Raw genomic sequence first — 27,930 nt, 5'->3', positions numbered from 1 at the left:
CACACACGTGCACAGAACTCTATGACAGTGCATTGCATAGAGTGTTTTAATTTTCCATTCGTTTGCATGTTCTTTTGTCCATGGTTCCTTACATATACTTACTGCAAAGTATACCTGTAAATGCAAGTTAGGAAATTAGTCCTTTCTAATCATTTGGAAAATAGTATTTTTTCTCCCTAAATGAATGGTGCAGTGATATGAATTTTAGGAAGATTTCCTCCAAACTGATGGTAAAAGTTTCTCTTGTGAATTCAGAAATCTATTCTGTATCAGTTCTAGAAAAGCTGACCTAATAACTAAGTGTGGTACTTCTGGTAGGACCTAAGTGATTTTTGTTGTAATAAAGCTGAGAAAGGATCTTGAGTTTTAGTACACAGGTGCTGAGAAGCAGCAGGTGGTCACCAAAAAAGCCCCACAAAATTTCACTTTTAGCTTTTAAAATTATAGTTTTGCTTTTTGCTGTTGTCCTATGTGACCCATTTGGGTGATTTATTCCCATTCACAAAGGGAACGGTGTCTCCTATGAGCAAAATTTTAGTGCTCTGCAGGAGGACACTATCTCTTTTATCCAACTCCATTCATGGCTGCCCAGCACCTGGTACAGAGAGCTCTAAGTCTGCTAAAACCCCGTGAATACTAATGGATATATTAGTTGGTGCTGTACTTAGCTTTCTGGTGGAAATCTGAGCCCATTTCCTGTTTAGTTTTGCATGGTCTGCTAAAGGAAAAAATATCCCCAAGTTCTTTTTGTCGTAATTGCGTCCTATCAGCAAGCCAATATTGTACTCTGCGGATGCTGAAGCTGTCATTTATTGTATGCAAATGTATCAGTGTCTTGTTTCAGGTAAGTAGCCTTAGACCCGATGAATTATACTTAATTGTCATTAGAATTTCTCATTCAGGAGACTACATCAGACACTTAACTCTATTGCTATTTAGAAAAGCAGAGATGCTTTAGCAAGTGATAAAATGAAGCACATACTCCTATAACAAGAAACTCTTTCCTGAACTGGGCCTGACAAATTATTTTTTCATGTGTTGTTGTACCCTCATGTCAAACCTTGAATTTTGCACACAGTGTTACATCATTTTCAGGATAAGATGATGACTTTTTAATATCTTTTTAATTCTGTATTGGGAAAATGGCTTTATTAACCTCTAGTTACTAAGGAATAATATATCTGATGTGCTCTGTGGTCCTGGTTACTTTCTGTTGCTCTCCTGCAAAAGCATGATAACCTCTGAAGAAACTCAACGTGCTAGACAGACCGATAGAAGACTGGGTTTAACTTCTAATCTAATAGTTTTCAGACACCTGTATTTAAATCACTGTTTATGCTGCATCCCTCGTAAGGTAGTTCAGACATGACATGAGGTGTTAAAAAAATGTGGACACCTTTATCAAAATTTACATGTACAAAGAATACCCCCCATCCAGAGAGCTGTCTTTCTCCTGAGACCTAAGCCATGCAGTGAAATCTGAATACCATGGCCATTCAAATCTCTAGAACATTATCATATAGCATAGTTGGTAACTATTATTCAGGAGAGGCAAATACGAATTAGCCTGCAAGAAAGCTGTGGAAGGGTTTTCCATTACCTAATGACTGCGGCATTCCTGTTGCTGGATAACTTAAATGGCAGAGAAATTCAATTGCAATATGGTCAAAGTAATGCCCACTGGAAAATAAGAGCCCTGACAATACCTACATATCAAACTGGCTAAGATTAAGCAAGGGCAAATGACACTTTAAAACTCAGAAGAAATATTGTGGAGTCACAGTGGTTAGCGCTCTAACAGTAGCTACCTATTGCTCAACAGCAGCTGGGAAACCAAGGAAAATTTTACGAATTATTAAGCAGAGAGTAGAAAACAGAAGAGAAAACATTTATTCCACTGCATAAATTGGTGGCATGCCCACATTTCAGGAGCTCTGTGTAGTTCTCATTGCCCATCTCAAAGGGATGCAAGTAGAAGGCAGTGGAGCACGTGCGGCCCTGCATGTTGCCCCTTCCTTCTTTCAGCCAGGCCCATATGAGCACATTATTGGCAAATGGCTGCCCAACAGTGTCTGCAAACAGCAGTGAGCTCCACTGCTTTGAGGTCATGTGAGATATTTCCAGTCGGCAGCTCAGCAGGAACCTACTTCAGTGACTGCGTCCTTACTTTTGTGCAAGGGCAAGCTTCCAGCTTCCACAAGCTTCCTTGGGGTCTCCCTCTGGGCTGGACTTCTGCCACTGGGGAGGGCAGCAACTCCTCCACCTGCAAGAAATCAGTGGGAAATGGAAAGGCACAGACTTGCATGGAAGCACAAATACATTCCACCAGTTGCTCCTGGAGAGACAGTATCAGTCTCTATGGATGCTATAGAGCCAGCAGATGACCTTCAGTCAGCTGATGGAGAGTACCCAAGTCTGTTCAGGGTCAAGACTCCATCTCACTCAGGGAGCTGTACCCTCATTTCATTTCCTAACTGTCCATTTTGAGCAGTAATCAAGACAGACCAGAAAAGGCTGCAGGGTTGTTTAAAAGTACTTGGTCTGGGTACAAGGTCTGGCTCAGGAAGGAGTTTACATTTTTGGTTGTGAGAGAAAGAGATGGTGTAACATAATTCTTATATTCATTCCTAAGACCTGGCCACTGTGAGAGGAGATACTGTGTTAATTGGATTTGCTGTTTGATCTAGCATGGTAGTTTTTCTGCCTTTAGCAACAAAGGAGGAATCAGCTTCTTAGATTTCCAGTGCATGTTTATACAGCCCGTTGACATTTTCTTCATCATCTGCTGTCTCATGATTCTGTTTCAAAAGAAGGGTAGGGTTGTGGTTACAGATATGGAGGAATCTGCACATCTGGGATCTCTCAGAAGGTTTACAATGCCATGAAGTGGTGCGTGGCTTTGGTTCAGTCACCTGTGCCTCAACCCAGTTCCCTTGTAAATTGATGGGAGTCTTTTCTGTGATATGAAAAAGCCTAGTACTTTGGCCTGCTTCAAAACAGTGGGAGTTATTCCATCCATCTCAAATGCATTGGGTCTGCAATCCCAAACTGGGGAGCGGTAGCTCTTAAACTCTTTGCAGTGATGTTGAGAAACTTAATTAATTTAAATGAATTAATGGAAATGAATTTAAATGGAAGGGGAGACATAAGTGAATTATATGATTGTGTGGAAGAATCTTTTAGTTCAGTGTTGAACTAAAAGGGTCTGAAACGTATTCATGCTCCTGAACAAAAGCTGAAGGGTTAAAATGACCTAATTCAACATCAACTAACACATTCCAATATGCATTAAAGCAGGTAGATTATTTTTTAAACAGTACTATCCTGCTAAGTGATGCACTTGTACTCTATGATAGACTGGTTAAAGCTGTAAATGTCATTGTTAAAATGAGTATCTTTAACAGCTAATATCTATTAAAATGAAGCACTTAGGCACCAGAAAAGACAGTTTCAAACTGCTAAGTCCCTAAATTATTTTTGTACAATCAAAATGAGACGATTAGGTGGCACAGTGGGTTAACACATTACTCCTCTGGATGGAAGATTTACCATTGTATCTTGCTTAAAAATACAAGTGAGCTGAGACTGCTGTTCTTCAGGTGATCCAGCATGTGTGTTTCTAAAATATATTTAATACAACTGACTGTGATTTGCAAGGAAAGTAGGTGGGGGCATTGCCTGCTGCTACCACACTTTGAGTAAGGGTAGGTTAGGACTTGGGTTCACAATTTGGATTGTTCCCTTAGTGAGATGACAAAGGTATAGACGGTGCCTTTTATAGCTCCATTTTCTTCCTACAACCTCCTGTGACACAGCAACACAGCTACAGCAGGAGCTGTAAAGGGTTAAACTCAGCAAGTGAGAATAAGGCTTTTCACGCTGAGCATGATCATGCAGTCAGAAATGAGGAGTAGGTAGGTGCCTACCTGCACAGGTAGGTGACAAGGGAAAGTGAGCTATAAAGAAGCATGTTAGACTATATTTGAATTGAGACTATCCAACTGGCTTTTTAGGATGTGTTTGCTGTAACTTACCTGAAATGGTTGGTCTGGCTGGATGCAATGGAGTATTTATTTTATTTGGTGGAGACCCAAGATCTCTTGGTGCCCAAAATATAATATTCTGAGTCAGCTGTACTCCTCAGTTCTGCTGGAGATGCTGAAGACGACAGTCCTGTTCTCAGGCCATTCTTACCCCTAATTCCTCTCTTCATGCCCCTACTTGGATGCAACATGTCGCCAGTGAGTACCTATAAGCTGCTTGCTCCTGCTTATTGTGTTTTATCCAGCATCTGAGAAGTTGCACTCCCAGGCAAGAGCCCCTGCCTTGGCCTGAACTTCTGAGTTGACTGTGGACGAAGGGCAAAGCATAACACATCGCAAAGGGATGTGTGAGTTGATGTCTTCCTGAAAGGTTCTGAAGAATAATCTGTCTTTCAAAGCTCAGTCTGTCCCCAAGCTCTTCTTGGGAGAAGATGTCATCATGCAGTTACTAGATCAGACCACAGGGCTATGGGTATCTTCTTGCTCTTGAAAAACTGTGCATTTGTCTTAAAAAGCAAAAATGTTACTTCTTCTTTTTCCTTTCTTCTATAGTATTAAACATCCATAGGTGAGGTACACATTCCCCAGCTTTTGTCAGATTTTCGGGACTAATATCAGCAAATTCCCAAGCAATAGCAAGGTTAGTTTGACTGAAGTTTGCTGGAATTCTTGTTTTCCGTAAAAAATCTCACTCATAACCTTCTGGAGCAATTGCATGTGGGATGGCGGGTAACTGTCTGCTTTGTTGCATTCTGCTAAAGACCGGTGCTAAGTGTCTCTGCTGTTTTTTGAATGCAACTCTGCAGAACCAAGGAGTTCAACTTTCTGCAATGACTCTCCATAGGAAAAAGCTACCCAACCATATGTAAAACAGGAAATTCCTGCCATAGAGCCATTAAATATATTCATAATTCTCACAGAATAATTTTAAGATGAAATATGAGTTAAATGGTTACTATTTCACAGTAAAAATGAACAATCTCAGGAAAATGTGACAAAGCATAGGAGCAATTGATAATGCTGTTGCCCTTTTTCCTGTCACGGGAAGGCTAGCGCGTAGAGTATGTCAGGTTGTGTCTCTTTCACACACGTAAGAAGACAAGTTCATTCACAGAAGTAAGTTTAACTGTCAGCATAGCAGTAGCACTTCTGGGTATCTTCATACAGATGAATACAGTGACAGTGTATCACGCTAATTTAAATTATAGGAATAAATTATTTCCCTATAAATACTGCATCAAATGATACATTTAGACACCACTTGGAATGATTTTAGAGCTCTGAATAAGTGGCAGCCCACATCTCAGTTTCTTTTAAGCACCCATTTTAGTATGTCAGAATAAGTTTTCTAGCTAATAGAGAATTATTTATACTTCACATTCTTAATTGATGCTTTTAATTACTCTCCATATACTTTAATAGTTTTCATATAGAAAACTGCTTTCTGTGCAGTAAGCCGAATCTCCAATCTGCAGCAAAACTTGCTTGAGTCAGGTTTTTGCCATTCTCTGTGTACCAGCCCCAAATACTAAATTATGCTGGCATTCTTACAGTAATCAAGGGAATAGTTGTGAAGGCAAAGTTTGTTGTAAGGAAACCAAATTAGGAGGGGAAAACAACATCACTTAAGAGAAATATTTAGTATGAACTAATCTTTTTGGTCTTTGTCCTCCTACAATAATGACTGTTTAACCATGCCGTATAATTATTTAAAACATACTGTAGTTCATCCTGTGTAGATTAGAATCCTGCCTTATTAGAATGCTAAAAGGCCAGTCTTCAAAGAATAAGCAAATTAAAGCTCTGTCTTGCTGTTTACAATGCTGGGGTCAGATTGCTGATATCTACCAGCTTTAATGCAAAGCAGTCATAAACCCCATTTAGTTAGTTAAACAGTTAATGGGTATTTAAATCGACAGGAGTCTTTTCACTGCCTCTCATAGTCACTCATCAGGCTATGGCAGAGTGAGGTACCTCTCCTGTTCCAGCTCAGGTTAGTCACTAACAAATCCCTCTTGGTCTTCAGCAGGAACAGGACTGGTCCCCCTTGAACCAGCGCAGCACTGAGTGGGTGTCCTGTTGGTTTTTTTCTGAAATTGCACTTCCAGAGTGAGTTCAGGTTGCCTTATACTTTCTGTGCACAGATGAGGCTAAAACTACTCTCCAGAAACAGTGAAACAGAAAGCTGATAGCATTTGAGTGCTGTGGAGGGGCTTGCCCAGCTGGAACCCACAAATGAGAGTAACATCCTTTGTTTCTGCTTTCTCCACAAAGGTTCTCCGTACCTCCTTTTCTCTGGCATATCATAGGTCGTCTTCTCTTTCCCTCCTGTTACCTCTCTGCTCCATGACAAACAGATTCAACACACCTATTTAAGGGAGAACAAGGTTTTTTAAAGTGTGTTCTTCCAACACAGCTAGGACTAACCTTAGCTCCTGCTGGTATCAGTGAGCGTAAAAATCCCACCCCAGATTGGTAAGACATGTGAAGCCCTTCGGACTCTCTCAGATGGCATTTCTGCCCACAGCAGGAGTCGGTCCTAGCTGGGAGGTGTCGGTTGCACTGTGCAGTGGTCAACCTTTTGTGATTTTATCCCAAGGACTATGATGGAGGTTTGGAAAGGGTCCTGCATCTCCAGATCTTGGAGACAAGAGATTTAATGAAAGCCTTTTCTTGAACATGTGAATAAATAAAAGTGCCAAAGGAGCTCAGAAGGCAGAAAACAAAGGAAGAAAACTGTTGTGTTATTATTATTTTTAAATATAATAATTTTAAAGGCAATTTAATGTTTTTTGTGGAATCTTGAGTGACTATTTTGAACCATGTGTGGTTGGTAATTCTCCGCTTTGGAAAATCCACAAGTATTCAGATGATTGTGTGGATTCATTTCAGCTATTTTGGGGGAAAAAAAAAACCAACCTGCCTGCTCAGGCTTTTTCACAATATTGGTATTGCCTCTTAGTCTTGGCCAGGCCAAATATACAATGAAAATGGCCTTTGTTTCTGTATTGCAATGCTTAAGCTTCCTGTCCAATCCAAAGAACTACAGGAAAATAAACAAAAACGGGACCAAATTTAAATGCACAGCATGCTTGCAGCTTTGGGTCTGTTTTCTGTGTGTTGCACTTTTAAATGTAAAAAGCCTGCTTCCCACCCAGATGGGGGTATAGCTGAGAGGGGAACCAAAATGGGGATACTCTGCTTTCTACCTTTTGCACAGATTTTACTGCATGTTTGTTCTTTCATTGTTGTTTTCTTTAGTCTAAAATAAAGATAAACTAGACAGAAAGCAAAATGGCCAGGCGCCACTGCACAATTATAATTAATTCACTGTTAATGTTTCAGACGTCGTTACAATGTACATTGGAATTGCTGGGGCGGGGTGAGATTAGTTTGAGCTATTCACGTACATACTACAGGAGAGTCACGTGAAATACCCACTCTAATTAATGTTTTCAAAATAAGCACCAAAGGGAGTAGTATGGCTTGCCACTTACAGAAAAGTGAGTTTGTACTTCTGCTTCCAAAGTTCATGCTGTGTTCTCACCTTGGAAGGTGGGGATTTGAGCACATATCATGCCATGACCTCAAAGTAAAAACGTGCGCAGCACGTTCCTAAACACTGCTTCACCAGATTATACCATCAGCTTGGATGGAAGGATGCAGCTAAGCTAAGACTCAAATCTGAATATCTGCAGACTTGGGAAAATTCATTATCTGATCCGGTCTGCAGAAGCTGCAGAAGTCAAAGGTCTCATTTTGTCAAGAGCAAAAGGGTTCAAGAACCCAAAAGACCAAGTTCTGCAGTGTTTTAAGCAAAATGGTTGAAAGGAAAGCTGGTCTCTTCCAAAAGCTTGGAAATAGCCAGGATATATTAAATCCAAGAGCACTTAATGTAAACAAGAGGTCTCAGCCTATAGACTGTTTTAGCAGCTAGAGGACTGAAGTAGTTTTCATACCTCAAAAAAATATCTCTATTCATCATTTTTCTGCTGCCAATATTTCCAGTGGGAGAGGAAAGCCATGAAAATTGTGATCAGATATGTAGTGATATGTGCCATTTATTAAAAACCTTCTTAATCTTAACTAAGTCTTCCGGTGAGAATTGAGTCAGATTTTTCAGTCTGAGCCTCCAATACTATATATCTGGGCTGTGTTTCTCTCCAATACTATATATTTAAGCTGTATGTCTGAGGTGTAAAATAGCCCTTTGTATGTCCAGTCTAAAGCCAACTGAAAGTGTGCCTCTGCTGGCTAGGTTTTATCAGCCAGATACAGAGCTTCTTAGTGAGAAAGAAATGATCAATGTGTAATTGAAACTCCTCTAAGCTGAGTGTTTAGGAGCATTTATAACCTGCAAAAATGTTCTTGTTACAAATACTTTTTTGTCTTTTCCTATAATCGCCTTTAAGGAATGTCCTGACCACCATCAGTAGAAGGAAGAAGATCTGGGTTTTAAAGCCAAGCAGAGGTTCATGCGTTTTGACAATTTTTGGGGTGCGGTGGTTTGCCATTAAATATATTTCATACTATATCATCATTTATGTGAGGTGACAAAATCCACGTTGAATTTCTGGTGAAACCTGGCCTGCTGTAGAACACTATTACAGTACTTATTAGTACTACATTTTTCATCACGGGTATAACCTGAATATCCTAATTTTTGACCATCTGGTCTCCAGACAGGAACAGCCCATATGATCTAACTGCAGCTTCCCTAGATCAGCTAACGCATCCATGCTGTGACTTAAAGAAGATGACACAGAAGTGCTCCCTAAAAAGCCTTGAACACCTCTAAGGGAACTTTCAAAAGAGGGGGGGTACCCTTACACAGCTCCTTGCACAATGCACCCAGCAGGGCTAGTCATTGTTTCTGTTTATTCATTGGTGTTTGTTAATGGTAACTTTCATTTCATTTAGGACTTGATTTGTTTACGAACTAATAAATATGATTTATAAAAAGAGCCTGTGGTTCACTAATTACTGCACATATGGCGTTTTCATTTTGTAAAACTGGCATTTGCTTTCTATTATGATTATGTCTCCATTCACCAGTGCTAATTAGTTCAATTAGACAGATAACTTTAACCATTATTAGGACTAGATTAGGGGAACTTTGCGTGTAGGGGAATGCAGGGAAGAAGGGTACATCACCAGTGAAGATAGGTCAGCAGCACAGAGTTTGTTCCTCATTAAATATTTTAAAATTACTTTTTGTTTTGTTTTCCACATAGAAGAACTGAGAAGCATTCACATTTAGCTACTTACAAAAATCCAATTAAACACAGTTGTTTAGCATGAATTTGTTAATCAGAGTTAATCTTTCCAATGAATGCATAATTTGGAATCTGTGTCTAAAATGTTCATTTAAGGATAAGCATATTACAGACAAATAAAATAAAAAATAAAATTAGATTCTCTTCCTTGGAATTGACTCTCAATATGGAGGAATATTGACTGGTTTGTGTTGATTGTCCTGCATGCTGAGGGACAGAAGTGAAATTGGATAAAGACTAAGGAATGCCACATGAAAACCAATGCCACCTGGGGTGAGCTGTGTTTTTCCCAAGAGTCTCTGAAAATTGTTGAAGAGTGCCATCTGAAACTCTTCTGAAAGAAAATAAGAAGAAAGAAAAACTCCTATTTATTATCCATTTTAGGATAAAAATAGTTATCCAGGGCAGCCGAAGTTTGATATTATTTTATTTCTTCAAATGGATTCTCTACCCTAAAAAAGAAAGGCACTTTTTCTTTACCCGTATCTTAGAAATTACCGTAGTGCACTAAGAAAGTAGGATGTGAAGTACCTGGGTTCAGGCAGTAAGGCACACAATTTGTGATTCTTCGGAAATAGTCACTGAACGGTGTCAGACTTTATTTCATCCATTCCCTCAGAAAGCAGAGTCAAATTAAGTAAATGTGGATACTTGTTTCATTAAGATGGCCACTCATTTGACTTTGGATGATCACCCTATATGCATCTAGTTTCTGTGTAATTAATTGGTTAGTTACAAGAGGCAAAATGGTGCCCTGTTATGGATGCATAGTCCTATTGCAGGCTACTGGGTCTCTCCTTGCTGTGTTAATGTGGCAATGTCATTTGTGAGTGGCCCTTTTATTTTTCGTCTTTCTCCATTTTCAAAGCAATTTATAAGGGAACAGAAAAGTTCTTTCCCATCTGAAAAGAATTGTGGGAATATCGAAAAAGACATAAAACTGCTATTGAAGGGTGAACACAGAGAGAAGCAGTAAACTAGATTGTTGCAGTATTTACTCTCTCCTTGGCTCTTCTGGAGGATACCTCCTGCCATGCCTTTCAAAGAAAACCCCAGACAATTTAAATGTCAGAGTCTCAAATTTCAACATGCATCATTATTGTTGGAAGCATTTGCTCCAGGAAGAGTTTCAAAATTGCCATTTCTATATCTTAGAAGAATGTGAACAGGATGGTCAGATTCTGAGGTGGTATATAAATTGGAAGAGGTTCCTTATTTCAGTGCAGTTATCCTGTTTTACACCAACTGAAAATCTGGCCCTGGAGAATGAATATTTATGCCATGCCAGAGAGGTTTGAAAACCCTTTTTTTTTTAATGAGAATGAATAAAGAAAGGGCTGGGATATGCTCTGTGCTGATGAACCCAAAGCCAAATGTGACCTCCCCTTGACCTTTTATGCATTTAAGTTGAAAAAGGCCATTCTGATACATTCCACTGGAGCTTAAAATGCCTATATTTCAATTCCAAAGGTCAAGCTCTCTTCTCAGTATACTGTATGACCTAGCCTTTGTCTGCTGCCCATTGATGTTGCCTGACTATGCTTCTTATACCCCATTGACTGTTTACTGTTTTCTGGCTAATATAAGTGAAAGAGATAATTGAAACGATTTTGAGTTATGTGTCGGTTCTGATTCTAATTATGTCTCCTGTGCTTAGTGCAGCATTAGTGGCTCCAAACTCGTTAAGTCTCCAGGAAATTTTAGATTACTCTGTTAACTATATCTTAATTGATGTATTTATCTTAAATTCCACTCAAGCCTTTTTGAAGTTTTTTTTATCACTATGTCTATCTCTAATATCACTGAATTAAGTAATTTTTCTGAAATCCTTCTGTTTTCTTTTACCTTTTGAGGGTTTTGGATACTTTTTTTTTGAAAGGCCCAAAGTCAAAGGGAACTATTTCCAGGAAGTAATACTTCATGCATGTTTAAAAGCAAATTGCCACATTTTCAGTGGATACAAGCACAACCCCACTGGAATGAAGGGACAGGAACCGGCACTTTTTCAAATCTGCTTGAAACTTCGCATCAGTAGAGCTATGTCAAGTTACACCATTGACAGTCTGGTCCAAAATAAAAAGGTGGTCAGACTCTGGCTAGTGTGGCACATGTCTGCCTGCCTTCGCCTGGACTTTAAACAGCCACTATACTGGGTGGTTCCCAAAAAAGGGAATAAATGCGGTCCTGTCAAAGAGGCTGAGAGGCCTTGAGTATTATTTCTCTAGATAGAATCACAAAGTAATCATTGTCTCTAATAATTTCTCCAATTACTCTATAGAATAATAATTTATAATAAAATCTGGTTTAGCAGGGTGTCTATTTTAACCTTCTCTTCTTGAAGATCAAGTCAAACATACAGGAACTGTAGAACATTTTTGCAAATCTGGAGGAATGCTCCTGCATAATAACGTAACCAGTAACAAGTCATATACGGATCTTTTTACAGATATATTGTCATTTCTGTTTATTAACACAGTCCAGTGAATTATTGGTGATGAATAATTGGTCCATAACCTGACACCCTGTTCCTGTTGAGATGTGCCTTACTGCACAGTCGTCGATGAGCCTGGACCAGGAGATGCTCTTGTCCCACCCCTTGGCCATGTTTAGGTTTTCCTCCAGTGATCAACTGAGAGGGAGCCCAGCCTGACTGGAAAGATAAGACACAGACTCCTTCCAGTGTGAGGAGAATTGATAAGAAGCAGATCGATACATGATCCTCTTCAGTGGGCACCAAGGCCCACAGTCTGAACAGCAGGGCATCCTCTCCTTTTCTCCTTCTGCTAAATTGCAAAATTTCTGTAGTGAAAAGACTGTAAAACTGCAATTAGGTGGTAGAAACCAAACAAACATATACTGAAAAAAAAGAATCATATATATATGTATTGAACAAAGGCAAAGCAGTGTATTTTTCCCTAATTTCATCCTTGGAAGTGGCACCTGGTTTTGGTGACAATTTCAGCAAGGTGGTACATATCCAGGATACCAATTCCAGCCTGAATTAGTACTATCTGGCGAAATTAAGAGCAACTGGAATTGCTGGGAAGTGTCAGGCAGCATTAAGGGTTGGCTATGTACCAGCTACAGTTGTTATGGATGCCTAATAGGCTCCTGACCATGGAAAAACACTTGGACAGGCACAGCTACACACAACAGCTCATGTAAACAGGTGAAATTCTGTTAAAAGCAGTATAACTACAATTGCATACACCATCAGAACACTTTGACCTATGTCTTTAGTACCTTTCTCTGTTTCAACTATCTGTTCAGCTGTGAGATAGAAGCTGACTTGCTTTACATTTGTACCTGCTGAGTAGGACTAAAAGGACTATTAGTAATCACGATTCATCCACAGAATGCAGGGAGTAAATTTCACAGAATCAGTTGTCTGGCTTTCGATGTCTCCAACTCTATACTTTCTCCTGAAGGATGCGCCTGTTGGTTACTCAATCCCTGTCCAGATTCTGGAGCTTCACAAGTCCTTGACGGCAGCAAGCAGCCCTGAACTGCCTTCCTGAGAATGTTCCATCTATTTTTTTTTCAGGTACTTCCCAGATGTCTTGGATTCTCCCACTAGGACCATGACTCGACCTGCTTCAGCTTTCCTGAAAAGGATAGGAGACAATGTAAGTGCTGATTATTTCTTTTCTTTGTAACTATGAGATTAATTTTACTTGGTATTGTGATAACAACATCAGCATAAGCACCACTGAAAGCTTAGTGGCAAACAGGTAAAACCTTTCTCTTACCATTGTTGGCTCCCAGTGCAGATATGTGGGATAGAAATTGGCTTAAACAATATAAAGGTTTATTTCCCACAACCATTCCTGGACTTCTGTTCATTGTGAAAGAGGTTTGATGGCTGTGTTGATGGCATGAGTCAGGGAAGGACTAAGTATTTCTCATCTCTTGGAAGAAGCAAGCTACTTTTCTGACCTTTGCCTTGGGCTTGTCTGAAGGAAGCTACTGTGTTTTAGTCATTGTTTAATTGACGGGAGTGGTTCAACTTTAGTATATTTTTTCCCTTAAAAAGGCAAAAGACTCCTTGGATTTACTTGTTATTACTTTATAGCAGCAGCAGTCATAGTGTGTGAGTTGTTTCCCAATCAGAAAGTAAAGTTTTGAAAGGGTTTATGTGATGTTAAGCCTGCAATACCCAGGCTGGGCTCAGAGATCCAAGGCTGGTCTTGAATGGCAAAGCCCAGTCCTACAGTTTTGAGAAAGAGGAGCTCATAAGGCCATGATAGGCAGTTGACGTTGATAATGCAAAAGAATAAAAAATATGTTATGAATACAAGTAATTTCTCTGTAGGCTGCATGGCAAAAGTGGGGCAAAAAAATTTGCATTAAAAGGCAAAAATACAGATAGGCACGTAGTTAAACCTGAATGTGAGGATGCAGCATCATTCGCTTCTCTGAACAACCTGTAACAGAAAAGTAGATGATATTTGGGGGTTTAGCAAGTATTTTGCCTTTTATACTCTCACCCTGCATATTATTTTTCCTCTTTGAATTTATTTTCCAGGCAGTTTTCATTTTGCCCATCACGAATGGTGTTGTGTGCACTGAGTCATGGGCTTGTGTTTTTAGAAAGGTTGTCAGTCACAGCTATTCTCATGCAGCAACAATATGATTAGCTCTGTTTTTCACTGTAAAGTATTAATTTAACCAAAGTTTGAACACAGTGAAAAAAAGAAGCATCAGTGGATGAACATGCCAACTGAAAAGCAGAGATACTGTGTTGTAGGAATGGTTGTCTGCCTTTGGAGTTGTGGGAAAGGATGGAAAGAAACCCCACATGCAAGAGATCCTCAGCAACTGACATATAAGGCTATATGTTAATAGCCCTTAGTCTAACCAGTGCATGGGGAAGCTGTGAGCACAGGGCCCTCGGCAGCCCAGTCATCTCAGAAACCTGGTCCTGGGATTCCCAGGCACGCATGATCTGCCTGGGGTCTCCTCTGCAGGCTCATGCTTACATCTGGTTGGGGAGGTCAGTAAGATACCTGGGTTGTGGGTGTCTCCAGAGGCTTCTGCCACAAGCTATAATGCGCATACCTGCAGTGGTGAGGACTGCCTAAAAACAGAGCAGAAGCGGTGGTACTGCCTGGGTCCCTAAGTGAGCCGTGATTGCCGTATCCATCTTTTGATGTGTCTCAGTGCTGCCTTTTTTCTTTCACTGTCTCTCCTGTACCTGAAATTTGACTGGTAATCGACCAATATGAGCTGAAAAAGTGGTGTCAGCCTGAGCTGTGAATTGACCTGCTTTTGTCAGTTTGTCACAGTTTTATTGCTGCTTTAGCACAATGCGTGCAAGTTAAAGCCCAGCACTTCTGTCACCCAGAGAAAAGCCTGGCAGGCTGATGTCCTCAGGAACAGCTTCCAAATGCAGAGGGGCCAGGGGTTCCCTTTCTCCTCATCAGCTAGCTTCAAACATCACATTTTCTTTCTAGCCAAAGATCAACCTAAAGCCAAAACAACCTGCAAGTGTATCGCCCTGGTGTTTTCCCACATCTCCAATACTGCCTGGAATTCATTTGCAATGGTGCTCAGTAAGATTTCCTAAGAATAAGATCAAAATTGTTTCCTTTCCTAAAGGTGACCCTATTAGGCTCATCTCTTTGTAAATGTTAAGTTTATTCCACAAACAATATACCAAACTCCTTAAATCAAAACATTTCAAATGTAGGAGACGAGGAATAAGAGAGAATTCCAAGGCCTTTTATGAAATACTCATTTTAAAAGCTAATTTAGCTTTCTGCACAGCAGCAAATGTATCAGTTCACCCAAAAGCTAGCTGAAAGAATGTGTGTTTATCTCTCTTATTTATACTGAGATTTCAAAATAAGCTTTTTGAACAAGCTGTGATATTTTATTTGGTTTCCTTAAGCTAAGAGTATTGCAATGTCAGACTCTGTTTTCTTAATTGATTATAACTTTGCCATCCTCATATTGCAAAGCTTATGATGAATGAATAATACGTTGCCCAGCACCTCTGCAGCTTGGCCCAAAATTTGGCTTAGAGTAACTTTTACACGGCTTTGTTTCTCACACAAATATCTTTGCTGTTGCTTCTGATAAATGAATGATTTCCAGCAGCTCAGGATGCTTGAAAATAGTCATGATCCAGCCAGCATGTCTGAGTGACCCTACAAATAGCAAATGCAGGAATGCAGCTCAGCATGCATACGCAAACTTACAATAATAACTTAGTGTGTGCAGTCCAGCAGGTGGGAATAATCCTAGAACTAGATGGCTAAGTAAGCTGTTGAGGGTGTGATGGAAGTAACAGATCTGAGTGACTTTTTGACTTCAGAGTTTTCTTAGTTTTACATGTGCAAATTCTTTTTTTTTAATTGAGTAGATACCATTCCCTAGATTTGCAGACCTGTGTTATTTTTCATCAACAGCATCCAATCTGTTGCTAAACTTCTTTTCCTGGAAGCTGTCCCTATCTCTCTAGCTCAGCTCCTAACTCTTACCCATGCCTAAATCATCTTGCACCTCACTGCTTCTCCAGCTGCTCAGCTCAAATCATGAAAACTGTTTGCAAGCAATAGCCTCAATCCCTGAGTGTCCTGAACAAGCCCTACACATTATCAGCTTTAATCTTGGAAAGGGGTAAAGTAAAGCTCAGAGAGTGAGAGACCCTAAAAATGATAAAAATGTTTTTGTTATTTCAAAATGTTATTCCCATATGTTCAGGAAACAGAACGATGATCAGGTTATGTAATTGACTTTGCAAAAACACCTGCTTAAGTAGGTAGAGTAGGGTGGAGACAGGAAAAAAAAAGCGTTTAGGTTAAAAAAATAATGCGACGTTGATTTTATGGAAAGGTTGACAAAAGAAAGGTGAACTTCTGAAGGGAGGTATTTTGATGGGGCTGTGCAGTGCCGCGGACCATCGGGGCTGGGGGTAGACACCTAGTGGTGGGCAGTGCTGGTTACAGGGGTTTGAGGGCTAGCTGGGGAAAGCTCTTCCTTCCAGGCAAAGGCCAGCTCCTCAGCCAAGGTAAACGTGCACAGCCGCATCCGCATGCTGATCTACAGCCCTGTGGCCTGGCTGCAGCGCACCCCCACCCCTGTCTTGTGCAGCCTTCTGGAAGGAGAGCAGAGGCTCATTCCAAGCAAGCTCAGGAAAGTGGCAAGGAAATATTCCAACTTAAACTGTTTATATTCTCCTAACCTGGCCCTCAGTTATTCCCTATCGTTACTTCCTTCATGTTCACTGCACTGTTGTCTGTCCTGTCGCATTTGAATTCTTTTTAACAATCTTAAGCAGAGATTTAATTGTGCAACAGCTCATTTCCCAAAGTATCACATTTGGCCAGGGGGGCTGCTGACTCCGGGGGTGTCACCTTCCTGAGATATTATGCTCCTAACTGCCCTCCCTGAACGACTTCTCCAGCTTCCTTGATGAGCCACAGTCTCTTGAGGATGTATGTAAAAAGGTTGCTGAGAATTAATATAAAATACTTAGTAATATAAAATACTCAGTACCCCTGTAAGCCTCAACTGAATGAATGCACTAGTCTAGGCCAGAAAGGAGACTGAGCAATAATTGCATGCAGTGTGCAACTGTCGTTTAGATTGTCCCCTGCTCATATCAAATCTTTAATTTTAGTTACAGGAAAACTACTCCACAAATCTCTAGACTCCCCTCCCTCTACCCCCACTTGCACCAAATGGAGTATTTAAGCCACCCTTCCTTGTACTTCTTTTTGTCTGTCTGTCTCTGTCTGTCTCTCAAAATAAAAGGCAGGATCCATCCAGTCAAATGCAGTGAAACAAGAAAATGCTGAGATATTTTAATACCCTGGAGCTACCCCTTGGCAGATAAAATGACTAAAATGAAATTTAAAGCACATCTGATTTACCTGTTGTTTGTGTGACTCAAATACCTATGTTTAATTTTGTCTGTGGATTGGAAAAAGTTAATTTCAAGCCTTGTTTCTCTTGCTAGCAGCAACAACCTTTTAAACTGAGTATTACTGGTGAACCATATAGAGCTGGTTAAAAAAAATGCTTTTCAGTTCCACCATGCAGTTGTTCGGACGACAATTATGGCAGCTGAAGTTTAATCATAGTGTTTGATAGCTCATTTTCTCAATGTCAACACGAGGCACTGTTAAAAAAAATGAATTCTTTCATTTGATAAGCTGGCTCCAGAGCACTGGGCTCATTCAATAGGAAAACTCTTTCACAGGGCTGCAGCATGCATGGTTTTTCTCTTTCCTTTTTTTTCCCTTTCCTTTTCTTTTTTTTTTTTTCCTGAAAGCCACCCAAGAAGAGATTAATCACAAGGGGGAAACTCAGCTTCACCCTCTAGCTGCAGGTCGCAATTTTTATTTGTATGGAATTGGCTTTTGGAAAGCTGAAAGCTGCCTGAGGGCAGGGACCTGATATAAGAAGAACCTGAGAATGAAGCAGCAGGGATTGATTAGCCTACTTCATATCCCACACTCCATAAGCACACTCCAACCGCAATCTAACACACCGCTGAGCTGAATAGACAAGAGAAATTGGATTCCTTCCTAATATTTAACCTTCAAGTCAGCTCTAACAGTTGTTGATATGTTGTTCTACCAGCAAGTAACAGTAGCTTTTTTATTCCAGCACCCACCCACACACATATATATACAATTTTATAAGTTATATGTTATATATTTACATATTTTCCATTTTCAATCTGTTTCAGAGCATGATTTACCTAATCCATTTCTGTAGAAGTTTCAGGGAAGAACAAACTGACCAAACAATTTTGCATAAAATTGTAGTGAGGGAAGGGAGGGAAAGACAAATAAAAAGTAGAAAAACTCATTGTCTGTTTCATGCCTTTCAAGGTCTTTTTCACACAGTCGTTTTTCTTTTACCTGTAATTTTCCCAGTTCATTAATTGTAGGAATTGTCTGGATTGTGTCTAGTGATACGATGCTGCTGGCACTGACGTGGCAAACGTTTCATTTTAGATTTTTATATGTAAATCAGAGGTTCATTTTGGGAAATGTTTTGCTTTTACTGGAGTTTGCTAAAGTGACAGAAAGTACTGCTGCGTGATGAGGGCCAGTCTATGAATCCTGGACCACTGAATGCAGTATGCGTGACCCACGCTGAGGTTGCCCAGCATGGGGCACACGAGAGGGAAGAGCAACCACGTGCTGCTGGGAGCCCTGGCAGTGGACAGGTGGAGGTACTGCCTCTGTGCCATGACCGGTGCGGTACACCCCTGTGCCCTCATAAAGCCCCTCTGAAAAGCTCTCCTTTGAAGCACGAGAGAAAGGTCAGAAGATGATGCAGAATGGTCAGAAAATTATGATTACAGCAGGGCATTTGTGGGCCTGGGGTCTCAGAGAAAGGCTCTACCCTTGCAGCTTGCCAGTGGAGAAGGTTCTGATTTACAAAAGGCTGGTTCTGGGCAACTAAAGCCCTGGTTCGGAAACATGCCCACCCCACTTCACCCAGGCCTGACCTCAGGGGCAGCCTCTGGCAAGCTTCCCCGGGATCCCTGATGAGGCTGCCTGGAGGCTTGTTGACCTCTTCAGGCTACCTGGGGAGCTGGCACTTTGCCTTCCCAGTGTTGGGGCTGTGGAGCTGCACGTATCTTTGGGCTCACCAAGCTCCCCACAACCTCCCGCTGCCTGGCTGCTGGGCTGTGAGCTGCCTTGGTTTCCTAGACCCTGCGAGGGCTGGGCTGCCACCCGCTCTCTGCCATGATCCCCACATGCTCATGTGTACGTGTCAATGTGTGTGACACACTCCCCATGGGGTTCTCCAAAGGGGAATTTTCTAAAAATTCCTGTCCTAGGGAAAATTCACATTTCTGACTCTTCATTCTTGTTTGGAATTAATGAAAAATGGGAATGTGAGATTTTTCTCAAAATGGTCATTTTCATTCATGCTTAGCTGTGTAACTTTTGTCCTCTTTGAGAAACTGAAGCACCTTTACAGTGACTCCTGGGGTTGCCACTGGATCTGTTTGAATTTTGGGGCCCTCTTTGCTTCTGTCTGCCACCCCAAAGCCAGGCACCTCACCAGCACACCAGGCTGGCCTCACTCTTGCTATGACTTCTTCATGTGGATCCAAAGCCTTGCCCTGATGCGAAGCAATGCAATACCGAACTTACACCTGCCACAAAGGTGCATGCTTCTGCACTGTGCGGTGGCACAGCAGCGCTCATGGGAAGTTCAGTGCAGGGCACCATCTCCCACTGTGTAAGTCAGACATGGGCATCCCTGTGTGTGCTTGAGGAGTGCTGGTGTCACTTGTCTGTAAGTGTCATGGTGCCTGCACAGCGCGGTCCAGGGCTGTGCAGAGGTACCTGGTGTCCTGACCATACACTGTCACCTACTACAGGGTAGTCCTTGCAGGCTAGCTCAAGCATTTCTGCAGCACACAGCGTTGTGCCTTGTCAGGTCTGGCCAAAGAGGCTGACCATGGCGTAGCTGCCTTCTAATACTGACGTTTTTAGATGAAGTGGAGGGCAGCTGTGTAGAGTAGCACTGGCTTTCCATTAAGAAGGGAACCAGGAGGAAAGCTGGGCTGTGGCAGCAGCAAGGACATCTTCTGCTTGGTTGTCACAGGGGCATAGACATGTAGGTGGGAATCTTTGGCTCAGCCACCCTATTTACTTCCATGGCAAGAGAGTGTACCAAGTTCTTCTTTACTCTTTGCAGAAAGTACCAGTGAGAAATAATTGTGAAGCCTTCTCATATGACACACTGTATAACCGGTCTACATCTTCTAGAATTGGGCAATATCATTCTGCAACTTGTAGTGAAAAAAAGGTTGCCTTAATATATACAGTCTATTGGGTGAATATGCTGCTGAAACAGCTACTGCTGTGAGCAAAGTGAAATTTTCATGTAAACATCTTCAAATATTTTTATGACCCATCAGCTTGAGTTTTATAAGTCAATGTATGAGTGAATACACAAAGTTTCCCTCTTTGTTTGCATATCCTGCCTCTACTGAGTTTTAAATGTTCATGCTATGTGGACAAAATCCAACTCTACATCTGTTTATGGCATATGTAGGCAGCAGCATCTCCAAGATTTTTTTTTCATGTCTAGTTGAGCTCAGTAGCTTTGTCAAAAGGAACTCGCAAGACCTGGGCTAGCTTTCCTGTACCCTAATGCTGACTGTTAATTCCCATGCAGACTTAGGATCCTTCAGATTTCTTGCCATTTCATGTTCAAGTAGGACAGCAGAAAAACTAAAACTATGCCCCCCTAAGCAAACAGACACACAAGACACCTCTCCCACCAGTGACGGCCCAGATGATAATAATGCCCATGTCTCTCTCTGACCACAGTGATATGACTTTCCAACCTGTGGATCTGGAGACTTTAACTCAGAGATTAAAGCCATGTCCTGGAAAAAACTAGTAAAAAAGTGCACCAGTAAGGGCTATTGAGTAACATAGGTTGGCATTAATGAGCCTGCTAGCTCTCCACCAGCTTCATTAGCTTTTCAGGGGATCCTAGATAAACCCTAAAAACCATTCATAGGACAGCATTTCGTTCAGAGTGATTTCAGCATTTAGCCTACAAAATCTATGGGTCTGTCTATCCCAAGTGTCTATCCCGGGTCTTATCTCTCTACAGTTTGAACTGATGCATTAACACAAAATTTTACCCTGATTTCTTTTACCCTTGGTATGGACATAATGGAGCAATTGCACAAAGCCAGGCCTTGTTCACCAATTTGATTATTTCTCTTACTGATTAGGGAAGAAAAGGAGTTCAGGAAAGAAAGGGTTTTTTTTTGTTTTAAAATATTTGTGTGGCACAGCATTTGACAAGTGACAGAGCACTACAGCCTTCATGATGGAAAATAGAGATTTAGCAGCCTCAAAAAAATTGTGGGAACAGGCTGATTTTGATCAAGATGTTTGAAAAATGATCATTATGTTTCATTTTGATGAGGTTGAAGTGCTTTCATGGGATATAAAGGGTTTGGTTGAAAGGAACCACCGGGACTATATCCCAAAAAGTTACTTTGATATAATTAGGTATTTTCATTTATTGGAATTTTTGCTTCACCTGAAATTTTGACTGTTTGTTCTGATGTGGGACTTTCCTGAGGAAGTGAAGCTGTGGCCTTTGATCTGCTCCAATGATATGGGTTATGATTCACAGGGGCACTGATGGCAATAAACAAAGCAATTCCCTTTCCTGTGCATTGGAAGAAGCTTTACCGTTGCATCGGCTTTTTAAATGCACTCATTCTGTGTGTGTGTGTACATATACATTTGATATGTTACTGTGTCTCTGACTTGATTCTGCACATTCACAACAATTTGCTGCTACTAATGACTCCCTGTGCTGTGTTAGCGATACCTGCCAAGTAATTCAGGATCCTTCCCCTGTGAGCACACATACCTGATGACAAGTACCTAAGACTGCAGGTTATAAAAAAAAAAACCATTATATTAAGCTGAAATATAAATATGTGTTTCTGCGGTGATCCCAGCATATTCCAGTACACTGGCAATCAGGGGGAGCAAGAGCACTTCATGGGGGCAGAGGAAACAGAGTTCCTCCTGAAGTGCTTGAGAGACAACTTTAACATCTCCCCCTTGTGATATATTTTGTTATTAAGGTGCTGGTTGCAAATTTTGTAACTAATAGTCTCACCTGATAGTTCTAACAACTTAATGAATACGATGACAAATGAAAATAGCGTTTCAGTAACACAAGTTTCAAGTTTGTATTAAAAGGGAACAAGGCCCTCAGGAAGACATAGCTAGGCTGCATGCTGTAAAACCTCATCTGAGACCGTGCCTACACCCAGGAACTTAGGCCCAAACAGATGAGAAGGATTTCTGTCTTCATTTTTACCAATGAGAAACTGAGGCAAACGAGTCATGAAATGCGGTGTCCAGACTGCATGGAGACGGTGTAATAGAGCCAGAAAATGTATTGTGCTATCTTCCTGTCAAAGAGATGTGTTACTTCCCTGACCTTACTGTTATGGAAACCTTGTGTGAGGTGAGTAGCCTTTCAAGAGTGGGATGCCAGACTGTATTTCTTTTTCCCAAAATAAATTTGTCCATGCCACTAGAAGCTCGCCAGTAATCAGGAAATATTGCTTTCCAAAGAGACAAGATGCCACATGTCTGCGTGGGGAGCCAGTGCCGGGGACAGAGTACAAGAGAAGAGGATGGGTAGGCAGCAGCTCCTGCCCTTCACAGAGCCCCTTTTTGGGCACTGCAAATCCCCTGTGCAATCAGCCCTGAGCACCAGCCAAAACTCACCTGCCTGCCACCTCCAGTGCTGTTCACACCTGTTTTAAGCCATGCTATCACTGCTAGTGAGCAGGGAAATAGTTGTATTCACAGTATGGCTTGAATTAAGCACAGGTAATGATTTTACTGAAAAAAAAAATTATAAAAGCAGGCTTAGATTGAATTTACCACAGGAAGAAATAAAAAATAAATGCAAGTAGAGAGGAAATTAAAAACACACAAGAAAGAAAGTAATAACAGTTAGATGAAGTGAAAAACATCACTACAAACATCAGGTTTAGCTGAAGGAACCCTCATCTGAAGCAACATCCACGTGTTGGCCCTAATCTCCTCAACACCCAGACTCTAATGCTGGCACCATCCTCATAGAATCTTGTTGGACACAGGCTGCAGCTTGGCCAGAGCAGCCTCTCTCTTCTGGTAATAAAATGCTCTACAAGGTAATTCAGTCATTCTGAGAAGCTTAATTTATGATTTTCCAAAAAATTGCCACTCTCTTCTGGGTTTCAGACTAACTTGAGAGGATTTAAGCTGAGTGTTAGTAATGCCACTTCTGTGGCAAAGCCATAACCATGAAGGAAAACAGAAATAGGAAATAATGAGGAAAATTCTGTGTAAAGCAGGAGAATTCTCCAGGTGCACTGGTAAGAGCATGTTTTATTAGACATTATTATTTTCTGTGCTGTTTATTCAATCACAGCATCATCTCCATCCTGCTTTTCCTTGGCTCCTCTGCAGTCACTGTTACTTCACATCATGCTCAATAAAAATAGATACATATTTATTTACCCTCACCCAAAAAGTAAGTCTTATGTCCTCTGTATCGATTTGTTGTTGTGCAATGTGTTATACCAAAATTCAGATCCAGCAAACGAGCGGTGTATCAACTCTAGCACATAGTGGTTTTGTTCAGTCACAAATCTGTCATTCATGCTGACCCAGACATGTGCCGTGCTGGCTGGCACAGTGGCAAATAGCAGCTTTTTTACTAGAGACCTTACCAAAGAATATGACCTGTTCTCTTTTTTCTTTCCTTACATCCACTGCTTCCTTCTTCCTTTTGGGTTCTGTGCCTGGGTTTCCACCTCTTGGTGGAATCCTTTCTTCCTTACGGGACCCTTTGATCTTCTCCATTTATATCCTTGTCCACATAAGATTCCCACAAATGATTTACTCTTCATTTCTTAGTTCCTCTTACTTTTTTCCTATTCTTTTAACACTTACCTATTCACACATGCTCCATCTTTGTCCTTTTCATACAAACATATCTCAAAGATGATGCACAGTACTTGACCCACAGCATCTTTATTTAGTTCGAACTCAACAGTTCTTTGTAATGAAAGCAACCTCAAAACATTTGCTGCTTTTTTCAAAATGATTTTTTTTGTATGTTCACTGCTTTTTTCACAACGATTTTTTTTTTTTTAATGTTCTCTTGACAAGACACATCTTTTAGACTGGCCCTGTTTCTTCACAACTCTTTCCAATCAAACTGGTGCATTTTTTCCCCCTTGAGATTACCAGTTTCTCTGTGTCCACTCATTCCACCTGAACTCTGGTTACTGATGAAATCTGCAAGTAAACTATGCTGGACTACAAGACATCTATTCTATCAGTTGCACATATTAGATTGTGTCCCTTTGCATGTTATACTTTAAAGTGTAACCCCATTCTACTTAAGAGGTCTTTAGACACTGTGCCAAATAATTACAACATTACATTACGATTACATATCCACACTTTGAAGAAAATGCTGCTTCTATTGTGACACTGTTTTCATCCACTCTAATGGTTTTTATTCCCTAGGAAAGTAAAAGATCAGAATGCTTCTATTAACCTTGTTCTCCTAAATGTTTGAGTAGTTAAATTTTAGGTCATTATATTGATTCACACGGCAACAAGTAAATTCCTTGGTTGGTAAGTATCTGCCAGTTGACTAGGCTTCATCCAATTCCATCTGCAGCAGCCTGCAACAGCATAATATTTCTACTGCAGTCAAGCTTATGGGTGCAAATGATCACATCTGCATCTTGATTTATTCCTTACTGGTTGGAAATATGCAGTGTCAAGTATTCGGTGAATTTTGCTAGGTCCTAATGAGGATTCAGTGTAACAAGATTTTCTCCAGCTTCAGTCTTGTAGAAAGTTTTTCTGCATATCTGTCTTTTCAAATCAAAAAAGATTTAGTGTGCTGGTATATAGTATATTTTACTCCCAATAAAGTTTTAGGCTATGCTAAAGAAAAAGAACTGTGCACTTCAGTCCTACCACTTATACCACTGTGGTATTGATGAGAAGTAGAAAAAGATGGTTGGGCAAATGAGGACTAACTCGTGGGTCTGGCGGAGAAGATGGGAAGAGGGGTTTTTAAGGCCTGTTAACTCCTTCGAACTAGAAGATCAGTGAAAAACAAAGGGTCAATAGCAGAATTTAGGGCTCCTTTTGGGCTGTCTTGAATTGTTCAACATACAGCAACCCATATGTCTAAGTGGTTTGCTAGTCTAGTGTTACAAGAATGTATTGTTTTCTTCCCTAAATCCTTTGTTTTCTGACTTATATGCACTAGAGAGGAAGTGAATAGCACCCTTTTTTACAGCACTGAAAGTCTCTGTCTAGATTGATAGGAACCGCTGCAGCCATCATGGCTAACAGGGATTTTTTTGTGATGGCAGAGTGTCTGTCCCTGACCACATTATTCACTCATCCAGGCGTTTGTTAGTCCAGGTGTTTCAGAACTGCTCCTGCTGCTTGTTTGAGAGGAGGTGCCAAGAGGTGCAGTTGCTCTTATGAAAAGATATCCACTCAGTTGCTGAGTGAAAATCAGTTTGTCACTGATTTAAAATTCTGATATTGCTGTCCATCATACCAAAACATGATTATAGTTCCTGTAAAGTTAGTAATCCTCATGCTTATACAGTGTTATGTAGTAATACTCCTGACCAGTGTAAGCACAGAGATTTGGTTATTATGTCGAAGAGTTATAATAAGAAATATGACTGCAAAAGCAAAGCAGTCAGTTGAAATTGGTCTATAATTAAATGCTTAGAAAATTCTGTGCTTAGCTCATTTTAAAATCAAGTGCTTCTTTGTAGCAATTTCCTTTCTTTAATTACAATTTCCTGTCTAGTTTGACATTTACAATGCAATCTTGGGGGACATGTTTGTGATTTATTATTCTTGCTCCTATCAGGATATCACTTGGCAGAAATGAGTTTATAAAATAAGAGCTCAAATTATTATGGCCTTTGACCAATAAAGCTGGCTCATAATTTCAGGCCTGAGAAAAGATTAACATTTTGACAATCAAATGCAGAATTACCAGTGGGGGACAATTTTGAAAACTATTTCAATTTTCTGAAACATTGTACATTTTTAATAAGGAATATATAACTGGTTATATATTGGAGCACAGGCTTAAGAATAGAAAGAGCAATAGTGAATTGTAAAGCAAACCTGAAAGGAAGACTTTAACATCTAACATTGTTTAGCCTCCTCTGAATGAAATTGAAACTGCTAAATCAACATTACTTGAAAATTACCTAATGGAAGAGATACAGAAGCTCAGATAAGTTCACAGCAATGCACTCTCCCTTTTCTTGAGCATGGCTGACTCCATAGGCTAATTAATCTGGGCGAAATTTTTCTCTTTGTTTTTTTTTTTTTCAAATCTTACTGAACAAATTTACTTCTTGGTTATTATTTTTCTATTGGGGCCTCTCATTTAGAGAAACAGATGCCCCTGCTAAACTGCATATTACATGATCCATTCTGCTGTCACTGCTTTTCCAATTACTTTCTTTGTCCCCGATTCAGGAAAATGTCATTGTTCAGGACAACACAGAAGTCAAAATGAATTCTCTGTGACTTATGCGCATGTTTGAAGTTAAATGTGAACTTGTCTGTAACACAAAGTAGGCATCCTGCCTTGTGCTCCATGAAGAGTGGGTTCTTAAAATCTCTATCCAATGTGGTAGGTGTGTTTTTAGTGTTAATTTGATGTAATGTCAAAATGGATGGCCTATAAAATTATATTGAAGGAGAGAGAAATGGTATTGGCAGGGAAGAAAATCTGTATCTTTGGAGATCTTTAAAACAGCTCGTGTACACATTGCTGGGAGGTGCAAATGCTTAGCACCTCTCAAAGTCAGGCTGCTTTTATTTAGATGCCAGCATATAGAGTTAAGAGCCTATTTTTAAGTACTGTGAATTAAAATCATTATTTTAAAGAATCTGTCCTCCCTCATGCCCAAGGAGATGAGAAAATATGGTATTAGGTACTTTGTTCTAGTAAGGCCAAAGTGAGAAAGTGGCACAGCTCTGACCCCAAGTAGTTCCCAGGTTAATGACAAGGCTAGGAGTCCTGTTGCAGCATTCCAGAGCTCCCGGTCCCCAGCTCAGCTGCCTGCACTGTGCTCCTTAGTCCTTCCAAAGCACTCTCAGAGCCAATAGCATTCCATAGGATGTATTTTACTTCAGTGATGGGTTAATGTAAATGCTCAAACATCTCTCTCTAGGGGACCTGTCCTCCAGTTGAATGTAATATTCAGTGTGGGGAGGAAGTAATATGGAAATGGGTTACACCCATGAAGAGATAGTAATGAGCATCTGCGCTGCTGCCCTGAGCAGGGTCTGTGTGAGACCTTGCAGGAATGAGGGGATGCCATCTTCCCAGACACGAGACCCAAAGCAAGCCCATGGGCCTGTTAAAATATATAGCTCGGAGGCAGGGAAGAGGAATGATGTCTATGGAAGTACACTTATTTGCTTAGAAAAATAAATGAGTAGTTCTAAAAAGTAATGTGGTGTCTAGAGCCAATACTTGCTAGAAAGAAGAGGAGGAGAGGAAAGTTGTGAGTAATGAGACCAACATATCTTCATCTTCCAATGTCAAAACAGATTTGAGTTTTGATGGCTGGATATGTTTGACTTTGGACTGTGACCATTAATGGTGACTAGAAAGCCATTTTCTGCAACTTCTTCCATTGCTTAATTATTTTTCTTACAGTTACCTTTGGAGGAAGAAGAGTTTATTAACCTGTCATCTCTGCAGCTTGATACTAAGATAGAAAATAATCTAGAATGCCATTATTATCTAGTCTGTAAAGGCACTCGTTATGAACTCAAATATCTTCCAGCTATAAAAAGGCCTTATGCAATCATAAAACTGCAGAGTTTACATAGGAGCCGCGCATGCCAATATACATCCACCAAAACTCTCCATTCGGTCAAAATCTGAGACATAATAGGTCATGCTCTGTCTGTCTCATTAGACACTGGCTAGGAGGCCAGTACTGGCAATTCAGTCCGAAGGCTTTTAAGTTTTTCTAAACTTTCCTAAACTTCTAGAAATTTTTCCCTATTGAG

At 40.5% G+C, this 27,930-nt stretch overlaps 1 long non-coding RNA gene across 2 annotated transcripts in view; it reads left to right on the top strand.

Moving 5' to 3' along the window:
- The window catches only part of LOC142057875 (uncharacterized), a 137,518-nt gene that overhangs the window by 83,068 nt on the left and 26,520 nt on the right, over positions 1-27,930 (top strand). For both annotated transcript variants that reach the window (XR_012660794.1, XR_012660795.1), the window contains exon 5: positions 12,864-12,945. This is a non-coding gene — a long non-coding RNA (uncharacterized LOC142057875). The remainder of the gene's footprint in view (positions 1-12,863; positions 12,946-27,930) is intronic.

This window comes from Phalacrocorax aristotelis, chromosome 5 (genome assembly GCF_949628215.1).
Source record: "Phalacrocorax aristotelis chromosome 5, bGulAri2.1, whole genome shotgun sequence".
Lineage (NCBI taxonomy): Eukaryota > Metazoa > Chordata > Aves > Suliformes > Phalacrocoracidae > Phalacrocorax > Phalacrocorax aristotelis.
The sequence above is the reverse complement of the archived record's forward strand: the minus strand, read 5'-3'. Positions and strand labels throughout refer to the sequence as shown.